The sequence below is a fragment of the Borostomias antarcticus genome, assembly GCF_949987555.1.
Source record: "Borostomias antarcticus genome assembly, chromosome: 2".
NCBI lineage: Eukaryota > Metazoa > Chordata > Actinopteri > Stomiiformes > Stomiidae > Borostomias > Borostomias antarcticus.
In genome coordinates, this window is record NC_140235.1 from 42,355,115 (window position 1) to 42,372,585 (window position 17,471).

The window sequence follows — 17,471 nt, forward strand, 5'->3', positions numbered from 1 at the left end:
CAGGACCCCCCCGGCGACACATGTTCAGAAGGTTGTCTTATCCTTTGGAATAAACAACAAAGATCATGGCAATCCCTCTCTACTTAAACCACTACTTACCCGTCTCTTAAGCAGTGCCCGCATAGCCTTCCCGGAGGCGGACATCAGGATCCCGGTGATCAATTTCTCGCACAAACTCCCTCAAAGAAACCAAGACAACCTGGTCTGGCTCAATCGTCTGATTGAAGATTGCCCTGAACACATCCCCAAACTTCCAGCTGACTCCTTCCAAGCACGTCCGGACGCGATCCACTGGACACAGCCAACGGCCTCTGCCATGGTCTCACATTGGAGAGACCATTTAAACTTGTAAAGCCAACGCTTGACCGAGCCCCAACAAGTGTTGGCATTACTAACTTATCTTCCATCCTGACCTTGACCCCCACGCAAGAATCTCTTCTCTCTAAGGGACTGTCTTTTGTACCCCAATACAAGAACAAAACCCACAAACCTACACCGGATGACGTTGAAACGACAGCATATCACCGCCGCCTCAAACTGACAGCCTACTTCCATGGGAAAGAACGCAATTTAGAGAACAGACCTATATTCCAGGAGCCATCTACTTGGGAACCGGAACCCCATGACCTGCCCCTGCCCCTCTGGGATTTGATCGCTGCCGACAGAACAACCATCAAAACAAGGCCCCCCCCAACACAGGATCCAAACAATCTAACGGATCTTGAATGGGAGGCTCTCCAGACCCTTAGTAAGGACATATCAATTATAATTAAACCAGCAGATAAAGGTTCAAGCGTAGTTATAATGGATCGCCCAGTGTATATTCAGGAAGCAATGCGACAGCTCAAGAACACAGACCACTACAAACCCCTGGACGCACCGATCTACCCGGAATCTGTCCCCTTATTTCAAAATATCCTTTTAGAACTTAGAAGTGAGGGCTACATTACCGAGAAACAACTAGAATTCTTATCCATTAACGACCAGCCTAGACCCAGACATATATACTTCCTCCCCAAAATCCATAAAAAGGCCTCTTCCTGGACTGTTCCGGAGCACATGCCTCCGGGACGTCCAATCTGTTCGGACTGTAGTAGTGAAAGCTATCAAATCGCCTCCTACATTGACTACTACCTCAATCCCCTTTCCAATCGGCATCCAAGCTATCTCAGGGACACTCCGGACTTCCTCACCAAACTGAGTAACATCCACCTATCAGAGGGTGACATACTTTTTACAATGGATGTGGAAAGCCTATACACAAACATAGAAACGGAAAGAGGACTCAAGGCAGTCAAGGAATGGTTCAACAGACACCCAGACCCAAATAGGCCAGACGACCACCTCATAGAACTACTGAATCTGAGTCTCACCCGTAATGACTTCCAATTCAATGACGAATGGTTCTTACAAATAAGAGGCACAGCCATGGGTAAACGCTTTGCCCCGGCGTACGCCAATATATACATGGCGGAATGGGAAGAGACCGTCTTCAAAAAATCAACCAAGCTCCCTTCTCACTATTTTCGATACCTAGATGATGTATGGGGTGTCTGGCCCCACTCTTCAGAGGAACTCCAAAACTGGTTGCAAATTCTCAACACCCACCATCCCTCCATCAAACTAACCTTAACATCCAGCTCCACTTCTGTAGACTTCTTGGACTTAACAGTTTTCAAAGGACCGGACTTCTGTACCACTAAAACCTTGGAAACAAAAGTGTTTTTCAAACCCACAGACACGCATGCTCTCCTCCACCGCGCCAGCTTTCACCCACCTCACACCTTCAAGGGACTGGTCAAATCCCAGCTTATCCGCTTCAATCGCATCTGCTCCCGACCTGCGGACAGACAAGATGCAATTAGGATCCTCTTCAAAGCCCTCCTCAGAAGAAACTACACACGTGATTTCCTCCGGAGAATTCTAAAAGAATGGAATAAAACAGCCGGTAAACCCACGCCCATACAACAAGGTAGAATAATACCGATTGTCTCACTTTACTCCTCCCAGACTACAGCCCTCCACCAATCTTTGAAGACCAATTTTGCCCAAGCTCAACCCAACATGCCCTTTGCACAGAACCTTAGGGTTGTCTCAGCCTTCAAAAGAAACCAGAACCTAGGTGACTTTCTAGTCAAATCCAAACTCCCCAAGAGACGTACCCGGGTCAAACCAGCGACTAGGACCTGGCTCATAAAAAACCCCCACTCCAACCAATCCTTCCCCCTCCCGAAAAACATCCCGCCCTCCACAAGGAACTGTGTATACTGCATTAAATGCAGAACCTGTGGCAAACTGTATGTGGGGGAAACGAGGAACTCCCTTGCTCACAGGCTCTCCACCCATAAATATGCCATAGACACAGGCAAAAACCTGACACCCTTGGGAGTCCACTTCCGGCAGCATGGGGTTGATCAGATACTGCTACGAGCCCTGGCACACAATACCAACTGGTCCACAGCCGCTCGGAGGAGACAAGAACAGATATGGATCCAGAAATTGGACAGTAGATTCCCCACAGGCCTCAACACAACCTGCACCCAGCCTCCTCCAACCCCAGACCTCTAATCCTCTCCCTCCTCTAAACTAATCACTCCATGCACCCCCTCAGTCAGCAGCCCTCTCACCCTCCTCACCCCTCGAGCCTTCCTGAGCCTACCTATAGCCTAGCTCCAGTCCACCTCCCTTGTCCTTTCCCTTAACCCCACACCTTTTATTTGCATATTTACATATGCCGTGCCTATTTTGATTCAATTGGCCCCCCTTATTTCTGAATTCTACCCTTAGCCCAGTCTCATCCCTCATTTGTCTAGTCTCCCCTAACTGTGCCTCCTCCGGACTCCGAAGCCAAACTAACCCCCGCCCCCCCCATTAGAATACATTTTATTTCTTCTAGATGGACCCTTTTCCTTTAGATCCTTAGACCTTATTTAGACCCACCTTCTCTTTATTAGATTCTATCCAAATTCCCATTACATTAGATTTAATTTGAATTTATTACAGGACAAAAATTAAATACATTTTATTCCTTCTAGACAGACTCTGTTCCTTTAGATCCTTAGGCCTTATTCAGACCCATCTTATCCTTATTAGATCCTTTCCAAATTCCCCTTGTATTAGGTTTAATTTTAATTAGTTACAGGACAAAAGAAAGCACCACGTGATGCGGCATTTGGCTTTTTGGTTTTTTACCTTTCAAGCCTGCCACTGAGCTTTCGTCCTTTAAATACCTTAGACTAATATTATTTTCTCTTTTACCACTTAGCATCCTCCCCTGCTCCACTCCTAACCTAACATAGCTCCCACAATCTTCCTTGCCCTAGCACCCCCTTAGTACTAGGAACTTAGTCTGAGACCTGATAACACAGCCAAACTCCATCCCACTCTCCTCATTCCATACCTCCACCCTAACCGCCCAACCCGGACTGCAACCCACATCCTACTCTACCCTCAGATGTTCTCTCACAGACCTCTCAACTTACCAAGGCTATCTATGCAACCTTAACCCCTGCAAGCCCCCGGATGAGTTTTTCCGTTTCCCATAATCCAGACGGACTTGTTGTATACTCCATGAGCCTATGGGACCTTCCTCCACCAGCCAGTTGTACCTTGGGGGGACGCACAAACAGGAGAGTAACACAATCAACAACGCGTTTCACTGGGACAATTCTCTCACGGACATTTCAACTTACCCATGCTATTCTGTTCCCATCACACGCATCAGTGTGCAACTTCAACAGATAGAGAACATATATGAAGTAATGAATCCTCAGACACAGGAGTAAAGTTGACCCTTTACCTTAGTGGTCTTTACAACACTTTTGTACTCTTTGTAGTGTTTTAAAACTGGGAGAATAAACATGAAATAGACACAATTGCATTTTTTATTGTGTGCACAATCCGCTGTTTACATTTGCATATATAGCTAACAACTTATTAGAGAAATAGCTAGATTTAAGTTCAAAATATTTATAAAGTTAAATTCAAACTAAGCATGTCCGAATAGTTTTATACATTCTGTTTTGAAAGAAAGAAATGCAAACTTACAACCAAAGCCTGTCCCAGGGATAGAACAGTGAGAATGTTTTCAGTGTGAGAAAAGCTACTGCTGGCACACGTTGCTAGGGCCTTCTGCCTTCACTACACTTCCTTATTTACAAGTGTCATGTGACCAAGCTCCACCAATAGGAGAATTATCAGCCAATAAATACAGGGAATATGGAATTACAATGGCTCAAAGGCACAGGAGTAAAGTTGACCTTTTACCTTAGTTGTCTTTAGAACACTCCTATACTCTTTATAGTATTAATATTGGAAGAATAAACATGAAATAGACACAATCACATAGTTTATTGTATGCACAGTCCGCTGTTCACATTAGCATATATAGCTAACAGTTTTTTAGCTAGCCTGGCAGAGGAATAGCTAGATTAAAGTTCAAAATATTTTTTTATAAAAATAAGGCTAATTCAAACTAAGCATGTCCAAATAGCTTTATTCACTTCTGTTATGAAAGAAAGAAATGCGAACTTACAACCAAAGCCTGTCCCAGTGATAGAACAGGGAGAATGCTTTCAGTGTGAGAAAAGCTACTGCTGGCACACGTTGCTAGGGCCTTCTGCCTTCATTACACTTCCTTATTTACAAGTGTCATGTGACCAAACTCCACCAATAGGAGAATTATCAGCAAATAAATACAGGGAATATGGAATTGAAATGACTCAAATGACAGGAATACTATACAACTAAAAACATGCCAAGACACATGCTATCCTTGCAATCTTAAACTCCTGCATACTCCTGGATGGACTCATCTGTATCCCAGGACCCAGACCAACTCATTTTATACTCCACGAGTCTGTAGTGCCTTCCTCCAACCAGCCAGACGCATCTCGGTGTGACACCTAAACGGGAGAGAAACACATTCACAAACACGCGTCTCTGGAACGTGTTTTCTCACGGGCGTCTCAACTCACCTATGGTATCCTCACTGATGTAACTCCTATGCATTCCCAATTGATCTCTCTGGTCCCCGTTACCTGGACAAACCTATGTGTTCACTCCACGAGCCTGTAGAAATCTCCTCCCACCAACCAGTCCCATCTCGGAGCGGCGCACAACCTGGAGAAACACACAAACAGCGGTTTCATCTCACGGGCCATTCAACCTACCCATGATATCTTTACAACGGTCAACCTGACACACTCCCAAATTGAATTTTCTGGTTCCCAGGACCTGGACAAACTCATTTCATACCTTAACTAACCTAGGGAGACCTCGTCTGATTGACGGATTGCATTTTAGTAGCACACATATTACCAACAGCACAAACTTCTCTTCCTAAGGTTTCTTCTCTCACGGGCACTTCAACTTACCTAGGCTATCTCTGCAACCACAACCCCGACACGCCCCCAGATGGTCTTTTCTGGTTCCCAGGACCCAGACCAACTCATTTGATACTCCACGGGTCTGTAGTGCCTTCCTCCAACCAGCCAGACGCATCTCGGTGTGACACCTAAACGGGAGAGAAACACATTCACAAACACGCGTCTCGGGACGTGTTTTCTCACGGGCGTCTCAACTCACCTATGGTATCCTCACTGATGTAACTCCTATGCATTCCCAATTAATCTCTCTGGTCCCCGTTACCTGGACAAACCTTTGTGTTCACTCCACGAGCCTGTAGAAATCTCCTCCCACCAACCAGTCCCATCTCGGAGCGGCGCACAACCTGGAGAAACACACAAACAGCGGTTTCGTCTCACGGGCCATTCAACCTACCCATGATATCTTTACAACGGTCAACCTGACACACTCCCAAATTGAATTTTCTGGTTCCCAGGACCTGGACAAACTCATTTCATACCTTAACTAACCTAGGGAGACCTCGTCTGATTGACGGATTGCATTTTATTAGCACACATATTACCAACAGCACAAACTTCTCTTCCTAAGGTTTCTTCTCTCACGGGCACTTCAACTTACCTAGGCTATCTCTGCAACCATAACCCCGACACGCCCCCAGATGGTCTTTTCTGGTTCCCAGGACCCAGACCAACTCATTTTATACTCCACGAGTCTGTAGTGCCTTCCTCCAACCAGCCAAACGCATCTCGGTGTGACACCTAAACGGGAGAGAAACACATTCACAAACACGCGTCTCGGGACGTGTTTTCTCACGGGCGTCTCAACTCACCTATGGTATCCTCACTGATGTAACTCCTATGCATTCCCAATTGATCTCTCTGGTCCCCGTTACCTGGACAAACCTATGTGTTCAATCCACGAGCCTTTAGAGATCTCCTCCCACCAACCAGTCCCATCTCGGAGCGGCGCACAACCTGGAGAAACACACAAACAGCGGTTTCATCTTACGGGCCATTCAACCTACCCATGATATCTTTACAACGGTCAACCTGACACACTCCCAAATTGAATTTTCTGGTTCCCAGGACCTGGACAAACTCATTTCATACCTTAACTAACCTAGGGAGACCTCGTCTGATTGACGGATAGCATTTGAGTAGCACACATATTACCAACAGCACAAACTTCTCTTCCTAAGGTTTCTTCTCTCACGGGCACTTCAACTTACCTAGGCTATCTCTGCAACCATAACCCCGACACGCCCCCAGATGGTCTTTTCTGGTTCCCAGGACCCAGACCAGCTCATTTTATACTCCACGAGTCTGTAGTGCCTTCCTCCAACCAGCCAGACGCATCTCGGTGTGACACCTAAACGGGAGAGAAACACATTCACAAACACGCGTCTCGGGACGTGTTGTCTCACGGGCGTCTCAACTCACCTATGGTATCCTCACTGTTGTAACTCCTATGCATTCCCAATTAATCCCTCTGGTCCCCGTTACCGGGACAAACTTAGGTTTTCACTCCACGAGCCTGTAGAAATCTCCTCCCACCAACCAGTCCCATCTCGGAGGGGCACACAACCTGGAGAAACACACAAACAGCGGTTTTCTCACGGTCAATTCAAAAAACCCGGATCACGGGTGACCGACCTCACTCAGCCCCTCCCTAACCCGGGGGAGCCCCCTCCATTTTAAGTCCTGTTAGGACATTTCCACGGAGGACCCCTCCATGAAATTGAACATAAATCTGGCCTGTGGTAACAACCCCAATCCCAGGGAGTATTCTGGGAGTCGTGTACCAAACCAGACCAGACTGTCCCAACTCTAAAGTGATAGGATAATTTCCTACCCGGAACAGTCAACTCGCCATAACACAGACCCGGCCTGCTCCCCCTGGGGAAACTACCTGAATCGTATGGAAAGCTCTGAATGACTGGGTTTCAGACCAAGCAGCCCATTCTTTTACTGTATTGATAACCTCCCGGGGAAATTAAACACAATTTGGTATTAGGAGATCCACAAGTAAAAATCATGGAGATTGAAATTGGTTTGGAGGATTTTGGTACAACTGTTCTCTTAATAACTGCAAATCCAAATCGCTCCAGTTAGTTTGCTGAGCATGCTGGGAGCATACTGGGAGGTTTTTGTCTTCGGTTATGATATTTTCCCGCCTAAATGTGTCCACAATTCTATTTCAATTTTTCCCTCCGGATACCAGCCCCCTTTGCCCAGAGCACTTGGAACTACTATTTTTAGTTCTATTAACCTTGATAATTCCTATACCAAAACGATTTTGAGCCTACTCTCTTCTCCAACATAAATATTTGGACCATCTCCTCCGTTTTCTTCCTTTTTAAACGTTTTGCCGGCCAAAATTACCAACCCAAAATGAACTATTCTTGGAAAGGACCCTCCAGACTCCTTTTGCTCTGAACCACCCACAGAAGATCTCAAGATTTCTACCAAGACATTGAAGATGGACAAGTTCCCCACCACGGAGAAGATGCAGACCGAGAAGCAGATGCCGGAGAGGAAGCAGACCAGGAAGCTGATGCCGGAAGAGATGCAGCAGCGGATCCTCCCTCCTCCAGTGGCCCTTTTGAGGGTAGCTGAGAGTTCCCTCACGGAGAAGATGCAGACCGAGAAGCAGATGCCGGAGAGGAAGCAGACCAGGAAGCGGATGCCGGAAGAGATGCAGCAGCGGATCCTCCCTCTTCCAGCGGCCCTTTTGAGGGCAGCTTAGAGTTTCCTCAGAGATGTCAGGAGCAGGGAGCTCGGCGGCGAGCTGGCTCTGACTAGCAACAGAGGCCCACAGCTCAGCGGTGAGCAGGCTCTGTCTGCCCGGGGCGACCGGAGCCCCCAGTCCTGTCAAGGACATGCCCCTCCAGTGGCCCTTGTAAGGGTAGCTGGAGCTTTCCAGCCTCCCAGCCCGGGATACCACCACCACGGCGACCAGCTGGAGCCGACCCACGGGAGAGGACGTGGCCTGGTCCAGAGCCGCACCCCGGACCCGGGAAGACCTGGTCCCCCGGCGACCAAGAGGCGCCACGACCAGGGCCCCCAGTCCTATCGAGGACATGCCCCGCCAGTGGCCCTTGTAAGGGTAGCTGGGGCTCTCCAGCCTCCCAGCCCGGGACACCACCACCACGGCGACCAGCTGGGTCCCACCCACGGGAGAGGACGTGGCCTCGTACAGAGCCGCACCCCGGACCCCGGCAGACCGGGTCCCCCGGCGACCAAGAGGCGCTACTCCCTAGTGCCAATCTACAGGCCAGCCCGCGGGCTCTTCCTAGAGGAGGCTGAGGACCCCTCCGAGGGACCGGGTGACTCCCGGCCCAACCGCCAGCCCCGCCCGGGCTCAAACCCACGGGAGCCCTCCGACGGGCCGCCCCCGGGTCTCGGAGAAAACCCCAAGCCTGGCTACCTGCAGCCCCAGACAGGACAGGTGAAACCTCCCAGGTCTGCCAGTGTGTAAGTATTTCTGGATTTGGAACCCTGTTGCCCACGGCAACGTTCAGACCTTCCGGAATGTTAGGAGTTTTGTCTTATTTTACTTCTTTTCAACAGGCGTAGACTACCCACTCACAGCCCTTGCCAAACCACTTCAGTGGAACCTTCCACCTCTGCCTCTGGGTAAGTTTGGCTCCGGTCGACCAACCGGCGGCCTACGATAACACACCAAATTCTTCCACAGCCTTGGGAACCTTGCCTTTGCTTACCCTTGTCCCACAGGCCAACACCACTCGCACAGAGCACCTCCTCTGCCAGCTCGTCGGTGGCACCTCCCACTACAACCGATGAGTAAGTTCACACACCCCCCTTCTATTTTTATTCCATCTACACTCATACCTAGCTATCTATTTCCTCCACTGATACTCAGTTCCTCTCAGCACTAGTGAGACAAGGTTAGACCCCCACTAGGACCCCCTCAAAACATAGGTTCAAATAGGTTTTAACATTTTCTAAGCCCAAACACTCCAATTGACACGAGGAACACACACTGGGATTTGATCTCTCCTGGTGGGCCAGCCCAGACCGAGGGTGTATAGTTTGGCCGAAACACCCAATGAAGTCAGGGTTACTACTGATGATTGTGTTCCAATATTTAGCTTCTCTAAATCATGTTAGACTTATCATCCCTAAAATTCTCAGTGGACCAGCAATATCTTAGTGAGCTTAGACCGCTATATAAAATTCAGTAACCAACCTTTTATTAAAACATAATGACCCTTAACAGACCTTAATCTTAAACCAATTAAAATTGATTTGTTAGAAAAAATTGATCCCTCATTAGGAAATTTTAACCACAGCCCTTAACCCATTCCACACAATCTCACCTTTAACCTATGTACTTAAATGACCATAAAATCCTAGACCTAATCACGCCTCTATATTCAATATTAAAACCCTAATACATCCCTGAATTTTACTTGACAGGTTTATTATAAGACTTCAAAACTCGCCTTTACCCTCCATTATTAAAACATAGGTTCGATGAGGTAAGCTTACCTTCCAATACTTCTTCCACTCCTGCGAACACCTCAGGTAAGTTTGTACGCACACGCGATCATCCTTGGATTACATCTGAAAAAGATTAAAATACAAATTAGATCCAAAAAACCTTCTCCTTTCATGTTATCATTCCTCCCCCTACTTAATTCCTCCTTTTAAATCTTTTATATTAAGATTTATACCCAAAGTCTTCTTCCACCTTCTGACAAATTCTCCTTCCCTCCACTTAAACCCATGCACCTTCCATTTTAACCCTGACCCCCTGAACCCAGTACCCACATTTTTACTTTTACCACCCTCCATCACCTATACTCCTTCCCTAGCCCGAACCCTAGGACTCAGATCCTTACCTTACCCTAAACCCCACTACTACCCTACCCTCACGCCCGCCCGGACCCTAAGGACCTGGTCCCCCTTCCTTACCCTAAACCCTGACTACTAACTATCACCCTACTCTGACCCTAACCCTGACCCTAAGAACCTAGAACCCTACCTAACCCTAAACCCTGACTACTAACTATCACCCTACTCTGACCCTAACCCTGAACCTAAGGACCTAGAGCCCACACCTAACCCTAAACCCTGACTACTAACTATCACCCTACTCTGACCCTAACCCTGAACCTAAGGACCTAGAGCCCACACCTAACCCTAAACCCTGACTATTAACTATCACCCTACTCTGACCCTAACCCTGACCCTAAGGACCTAGAGCCCACACCTAACCCTAAACCCTGACTATTAACTATCACCCTACTCTGACCCTAACCCTGACCCCAAGGACCCATAGCCCTACCTAAACCTAAACCCTGACTACTAACTATCACCCTACTCTGACCCGAACCCTGACCCTAAGAACCCAGAACCCTACCTAACCCTAAACCCTGACTACTAACTATCACCCTACTCTGACCCTAACCCTGACCCTAATACCCAGAACCCACCCCTCACCCTAGACCTTGACTCCAGACTGCAACCTCCTCTACTTTCAACCCTCGCCTTTAACATAGCTTATACCTTATCCCTCCCTCCTCCCCTCCTCTCTCTACCTTCACAGCTGGGGGTGAAACCTTTACCCGTGTTGAAGTGAGTAACCTCATAAACACCCTTCCTCCCTCCTCCTCTCTCTCCTTTCTCTGCCTCCACGGCCGGTGACGAAACCTTCACCCTTCTAGTTAACTCTTAAATGAGTACAACTAGTTCTGGGATGAGAAGTGAGTAATCCTCTGGGCCACCGTCCTTTTCCTTCCTTTCTCCCCAACACCCTTCCTCCCTCCTCTCTCTGCCTCCACGGCCGGTGACGAAACCTTCACCCCTCTAGTTAACTCTTAAATGAGTACAACTAGTTCTGTGATGTGAAGTGAGTAATTATCTGGAACGTCTCGTACACTGTCGCGTATATGGGAACCAAAACTCTCTCTCTCTCTTGCCACCTTTACCTCTACTTCTATACCAGTTGGTCACAGGAGGGTTTTGTGTCTGGTTTGGTTTCAATGGAGAGTGCAACCCGGTGTCCGCACCATAACCAAGGGTCGCGATGGCGTCCCACGGGGTGTGTTCCTCGTAAAACTTAACAAACCTAACCCTAACCCTAACCCTAACCCTAACCCTAACCCTAACCCTAACCCTCTAACCCTAACCCTAACCCTAACCCTAACCCTAACCCTAACCCTAACCCTAACCCCTAACCCTAACCCTAACCCTAACCCTAACCCTAACCCTAACCCCTAACCCTAACCCTAACCCTAACCCTAACCCTAACCCTAACCCTAACCCTAACCCCTAACCCTAACCCTAACCCTAACCCTAACCCTAACCCTAACCCTCCCCACCCCTCAACTGACCCTAATCCTTACCCCCCTACCCCAACCCCCCTCCCTTTAAAACCCCCCCTAGACACCTTACCCCCCACCCAAACCCTAACCCTGACCCTAAATCTCCCTTTTCCTCATCTGAACCTAACCTGAACCCCTTTATCCCCTCCCAACCCCCCTCCCCTCTTAGACCATTTGAGCCCCACCCATATCCCTTGACCCTAACACCTCCCTCCACCTTTTACCTGACCTTAACCAAGGTCCCTCCACCAAATAACCCCTATCTTTTTACCCCCTCCTAGACCCCTAGGGGATTATGGAACAGTGACCCTGACCCCAAACCAACTCCCCTTCCAAAACAACCCCTTCCTATTCATCCCTCCCCCCTCCCTCCCCCCTCCTCCCCTCCTCCCACCCATCCACACACATTAGAACAATGGATTAATAACATCACATAGACTACAAATCACATCATAAACAAACTCAAGAAATATACAATAAGACCCTGAAAAGGAAGTACACACATACAATGAAACATTAAGGTACATACACATAGTCACAATACATCACTTACCCACACCATGACCCCTCAGGAAACCACAGCATACGGACCCTACAAGAATGAATAAGAAACACACACATAGATTAAAAAGGAATAAATACATACACATAATTACATCTCACCGGATCCCCTTCTCACCCACCCCATTGCAATCCACCACATCACATTTAGAAGCACACACACACTGCAATACACTACACAATCTTTGCCCTGTCTCACCATGCCCGGCGGATCACACTCACAACACTATAAAACCTTTAATAAAGTCCTGTTATACTTTACATTTGTTCACTTTTATCCTCTTATTTTAACATTTCCCTTGTATATATTTTACATATCCTGTCTTTTCTATATATGCTTTTATCTCTTTTATATGAATTATACCCTCCTGTTTTGTAACATTTGCTCACACACACAAACAGAGGATCTACAAATATGGAGCATAATATACACCCACATCCAGCAGTTTTCCCGCCAAAATTCAAATATCATCATAGGGCACACCACCAATCACAAACACTCACCCTAATAACCCGGCCAATCAACAAGCACCACACCTGGGAGGGAGGGTCTAACCGCTCACCTCCCTGGACTACAAAAAAGATCATCCAGCCCAGTGTTTGGTATCCCTCTGATGAAGCAGGAACACTGCGAAACGTCAGGGATAGCCTTTTTACTTTTTCAAGATTTATACTGTGATCTTAATCCTAGCCATTTGGCTATTTTATTACTTTTAACATTAAAGTTTTGGTTTTATTGGAGAGGCTCTGCCGCTTTTTAACTGTTTGGATTACTGCAAAAGCTCTCAGGCCATTGGGCCCGGGGTCCTGGAACTGTCATTTTACCCTGGCTGGATCTTCTTAACCTACACCAGTACACCAGTTTGTCATCCGCAAGGAACAACCTCACCACCGGATCCAGACCAGTGGGGGACAGTCCAGAGCCTGCGCGCAGAGGGACCACGGGAGCACAGTAGACTACAGGACGGCGGTAAGAGCGTGTTTGGACAGCAAGCCAACACTACATCTTGACTTGCTGTCCAAATCTCTCCAATTCATTGTTATTATATTTTATGCATTATGTATCGCAGTGTGAATGTTGCAAATGTACGGGCACCAAACACTGGGCCCATCTCACACACACACACATACAGACACACACGCCCACTCCTACCCACACCAAACATACACCCCACACATTTTAATGCATATACACATAGTAGGCCGCAACAACACTACAGACCCCCACACTACACCACTGGATACATACAACACCAAATAGATGCACCCAGACACACACCACACAACTACACACAACCTAGACAAGCATACACCACATATAGGAACCATGAACAGGCACCACCTAGACACACAAACATTAGGGACAGACTCATCACACATGCACCACCACTAGGCCACGAACCGGATGCAGACACTAGGAAACAAGCAAAAACATACTTTAAACTAATACAAGCAGTTCACCACAAGGGGGTAGCAGATAGGGCGGTGGAGGAACATATTCACCCCCCGGGCATGGTGAGACAGATCAATAGATTGACTGATTTCATCAAACCTGCGGCACCCACAGAAGCCACATACATACAGGTCACTGGGTGTACAAAAACCTGGTTGAATAGCATTATGGGTATTCTTCAATTACATTACCAATCTACTATCACCTCTCTCACACAGCCGCCACAGTTAAGGAATGATATAGCACTGCAAATTGCAATGGGATGGGCTGAGAAGCGGTACGGCCAACGACTCACCCACACTACAAGAGACCAGGTCAACACACTTTTACACGTCCTTCCATCCATCACACACGCAACACAACATACACACACACATGCACACACATCTACTTCTCCCCCTCCTGCTCATCCCAACCCCCTTCCCCCTCCCATTCCTCTCATCCCCTCTAACCCAATACCCCTCCCTCTCCCCTCTCCTCCCCTCCCTGTCCCCCTGCCCTCCCTGGCCCCGCCCACCCACTCAGTACCGCCGTTACCCATGTCTCTCTCCCTCCTCCATCCTAACCCCTCTTACCCTCACCCTACCACGGGTCCGTATCCTTGTCCCGCCCCCCACCCCACCCTAGCCCCTCTGACTACCCACCACCCATACCTAAATCCCATCCCGTCCTTCTCCACGGAGGATTTCCCACCCCTGCAGAGGAGGGGGAGACTCAGCCTGCCCAACAGAGGCAGGCCCACCACCAACATCATCACCAACCCCACCCAGGGCGGTGTACTACCCCACCCAGCCAACCCTAACCAGGGCAGGCGTGGGCCCCCCCCACCCCGACCTCCCCCACCCCGCTTCCAATGTAACGACCCTCCCCACCAGTCCCTCCCCACCCTGACCCCAAACCCTACCCCCCCACCTCCCCCCCAGGACCTACCTACAGTCACGTCTCCCCCTCACTCCCCTCAGACTGACGTAGCCCCTCCCACCCCAGTCTTGATCCGTACCTCCCCTGCCCCTTGCACCCCACCTAGAGTAAAGCCCTCCCCTCACCTGACCCAGACTGACCTGACCCCTCCTAACCCGACCTTGACTCTCCTCCCTCCCTCCCACGACCCACCCATAACCAAGCTCCCTCCCCACCCCAACCTGACTGACTTGATCCCTCCTATCCCAGCCCTGACCCTTACCCTCCCTTCCCCCCATACCTTACCCAACGATCCCCTGACCTCTTCCCCTCCTTCCTCCCTCCCCCCCTCCCTCCCCTCCTCCCTCCCCCCCTCCCTCCTCTCCTCCCCTCCTAAACCAACATCTACACTGATCTCACAGACCCCTTCCCTTACTTCACAACCCCTTACAGCACATACCAACACACTCTCACAACACCTTCTCACTTCACCTTCTCTCCCCCAAACAGAAGGGCAGGAGAGAGGATCCCCCTCTTCCCCTAAGTCCCGCGTACCACCCATACAAACTTCCACACCCAACTCATTCTCCAACACAGGTACTCCCCCTCAGACACTGGACCCTAACATACATTTACATAACATTTCAATACATTCTCTATCCCCCCCATCCATTCCCCCAGCTAATTTCTCCTTGTCCTTCTCCCCTGATGGCTCCTCCTCTTCCCCCCTTCCTGCCCCATCCCCCTCCTTACACACATCACCACCCAGCCACAGACCCATACCGGGACCCCTAGAGGCCCGGGTGGTTATAGGACGGAGGACAGAGAATGCAACAGACATATCAAGCACGAACAGGTACACAGCAGACATAACGCACACACCAGCACTTAATACACCCAACATACAATACACCCCACTAACCACACAACATATTTTTACATCTACAGGCGGCGCCGGAAGGGGGGAGAGCTCCCCCAGCAGGCAGAGCAACATCACGGCAACCAACATCATGATGACAAAGGGGCATATTAAAGGGAAACCTCCCAGTACAGCCCAGTCTGAGCCAAACAAAAACCTGCCTGGGGGACTCTCCCTGCCAACCGACGCTGCCCCAGACACAGACACACACACATTGGTAAATACACCCACACATAGAAACATACACACACCCTCCACACATACACATACAAACACACACACACCCCTCACACGCCCACATACTAACACACATGCAATCACAAACACACACATAGACACACACACACCTACACCCACACATAACAACACACACATACCATCCACACACACACATACAAATGCACACACAACCACAAACACACACACGGACACACGCACATCTACACCCACACACACACACACACCCATACACACGCCCACACACACACATACACCCACACACACACTCATGCCAGCACACGCTACATACACACACACTCCTACCTCAATCACAGCACCCACATTACAGTGTCCCACAGGAAGCAAACCAGTTTATCACAAGGCAAGGGACTCCAGAAAAGTGCAGGATTGGAACATTCAGGCTCACAAACCATATCTCATCATCGGCGACTCCAACCTTCACAGAATACCACTATACTTTCACAACAGACTACAAATAGACAGTTACCCGGGGGCAAAAATCTGGCACATGGAAGGCATCATCACCAAAACACCCGTTGACCCCACAGTAGAGCTGCTTGTCATCTCGGTGGGCCTCAACAACAAGGATACAAGTGCCGAAAAGACCACCCGTAAACAAATCACATCTATGTACAGAAAATCACAGGAAATCTTTCCTAACGCCACCATATACATCCCCCTCATACATTTTTCACAACACCTGGACACACGGGACAAACACAATCTCAAAACACTCAATGAGCACATCCGTACTAAATTCCCTCACCTCACATGCATTCCACGGGAGCAGTTTTTCACAGAGGGTGACAATATACACTGGACGGGCATAACGGCATCTAAAATTCTCAGACACTGGTGGACACAATTGCACTCCCCCTAGCCACTAACCCCTCCACACATACATTCTAACCCACGGTGTGCACTAACCCCGCCCACCCGGACCACGCCCCCTCCCCCCTCCCCCACTCTGGGTTCACCTACTGCTGGACCAGAGGAGGGCGATAGACCCAACCCCTTTTCCCTTACAGCCCCCTCCAACATCCTTAACCTTTCTAAATCCTTCCACCCCACCCCTGCCCAAATTCAACTACTGGAGAGGGGATTGAGCTTCATCCCACAACCCACCAGCTTTGACCAGGAGGAACTTCAGAGGGATATCCATCACTACCACAGACGACTTAAAATAACTGACTATTTTAAATACAACACGAACGACGACCACACACCATTCATACACCCCTCCACCTGGGAGCCTGCATCCTCCCGGGTGGGGAAACCAATTAGGCGACTTATACACAACAACATACATACACTACAGATCTATCTACCCACATCAGACCGGACTGATAACATCACACATATAGAGAGGGAAGCAATCAACCAACTTAAAAACAACCCACACATAGTCATCAAACCGGCAGATAAAGGTTCCAAAATCATTATCATGGATAAATATCAGTATTTAATAGAGGCCAACAGGCAACTCTCCAATACAACCTACTACAAACACATAGACAACAGTATACAAGAACAGACACAGACCAGACTCAGACAAATACTACACACCATCTACAGTCACGGTTACATCACATACAAGCAACATAACTTCTTACTGGGACCAGACCAACCCCGACAGAGACTCTTTTACCTACTTCCAAAAATACATAAAGACCCAACAACAT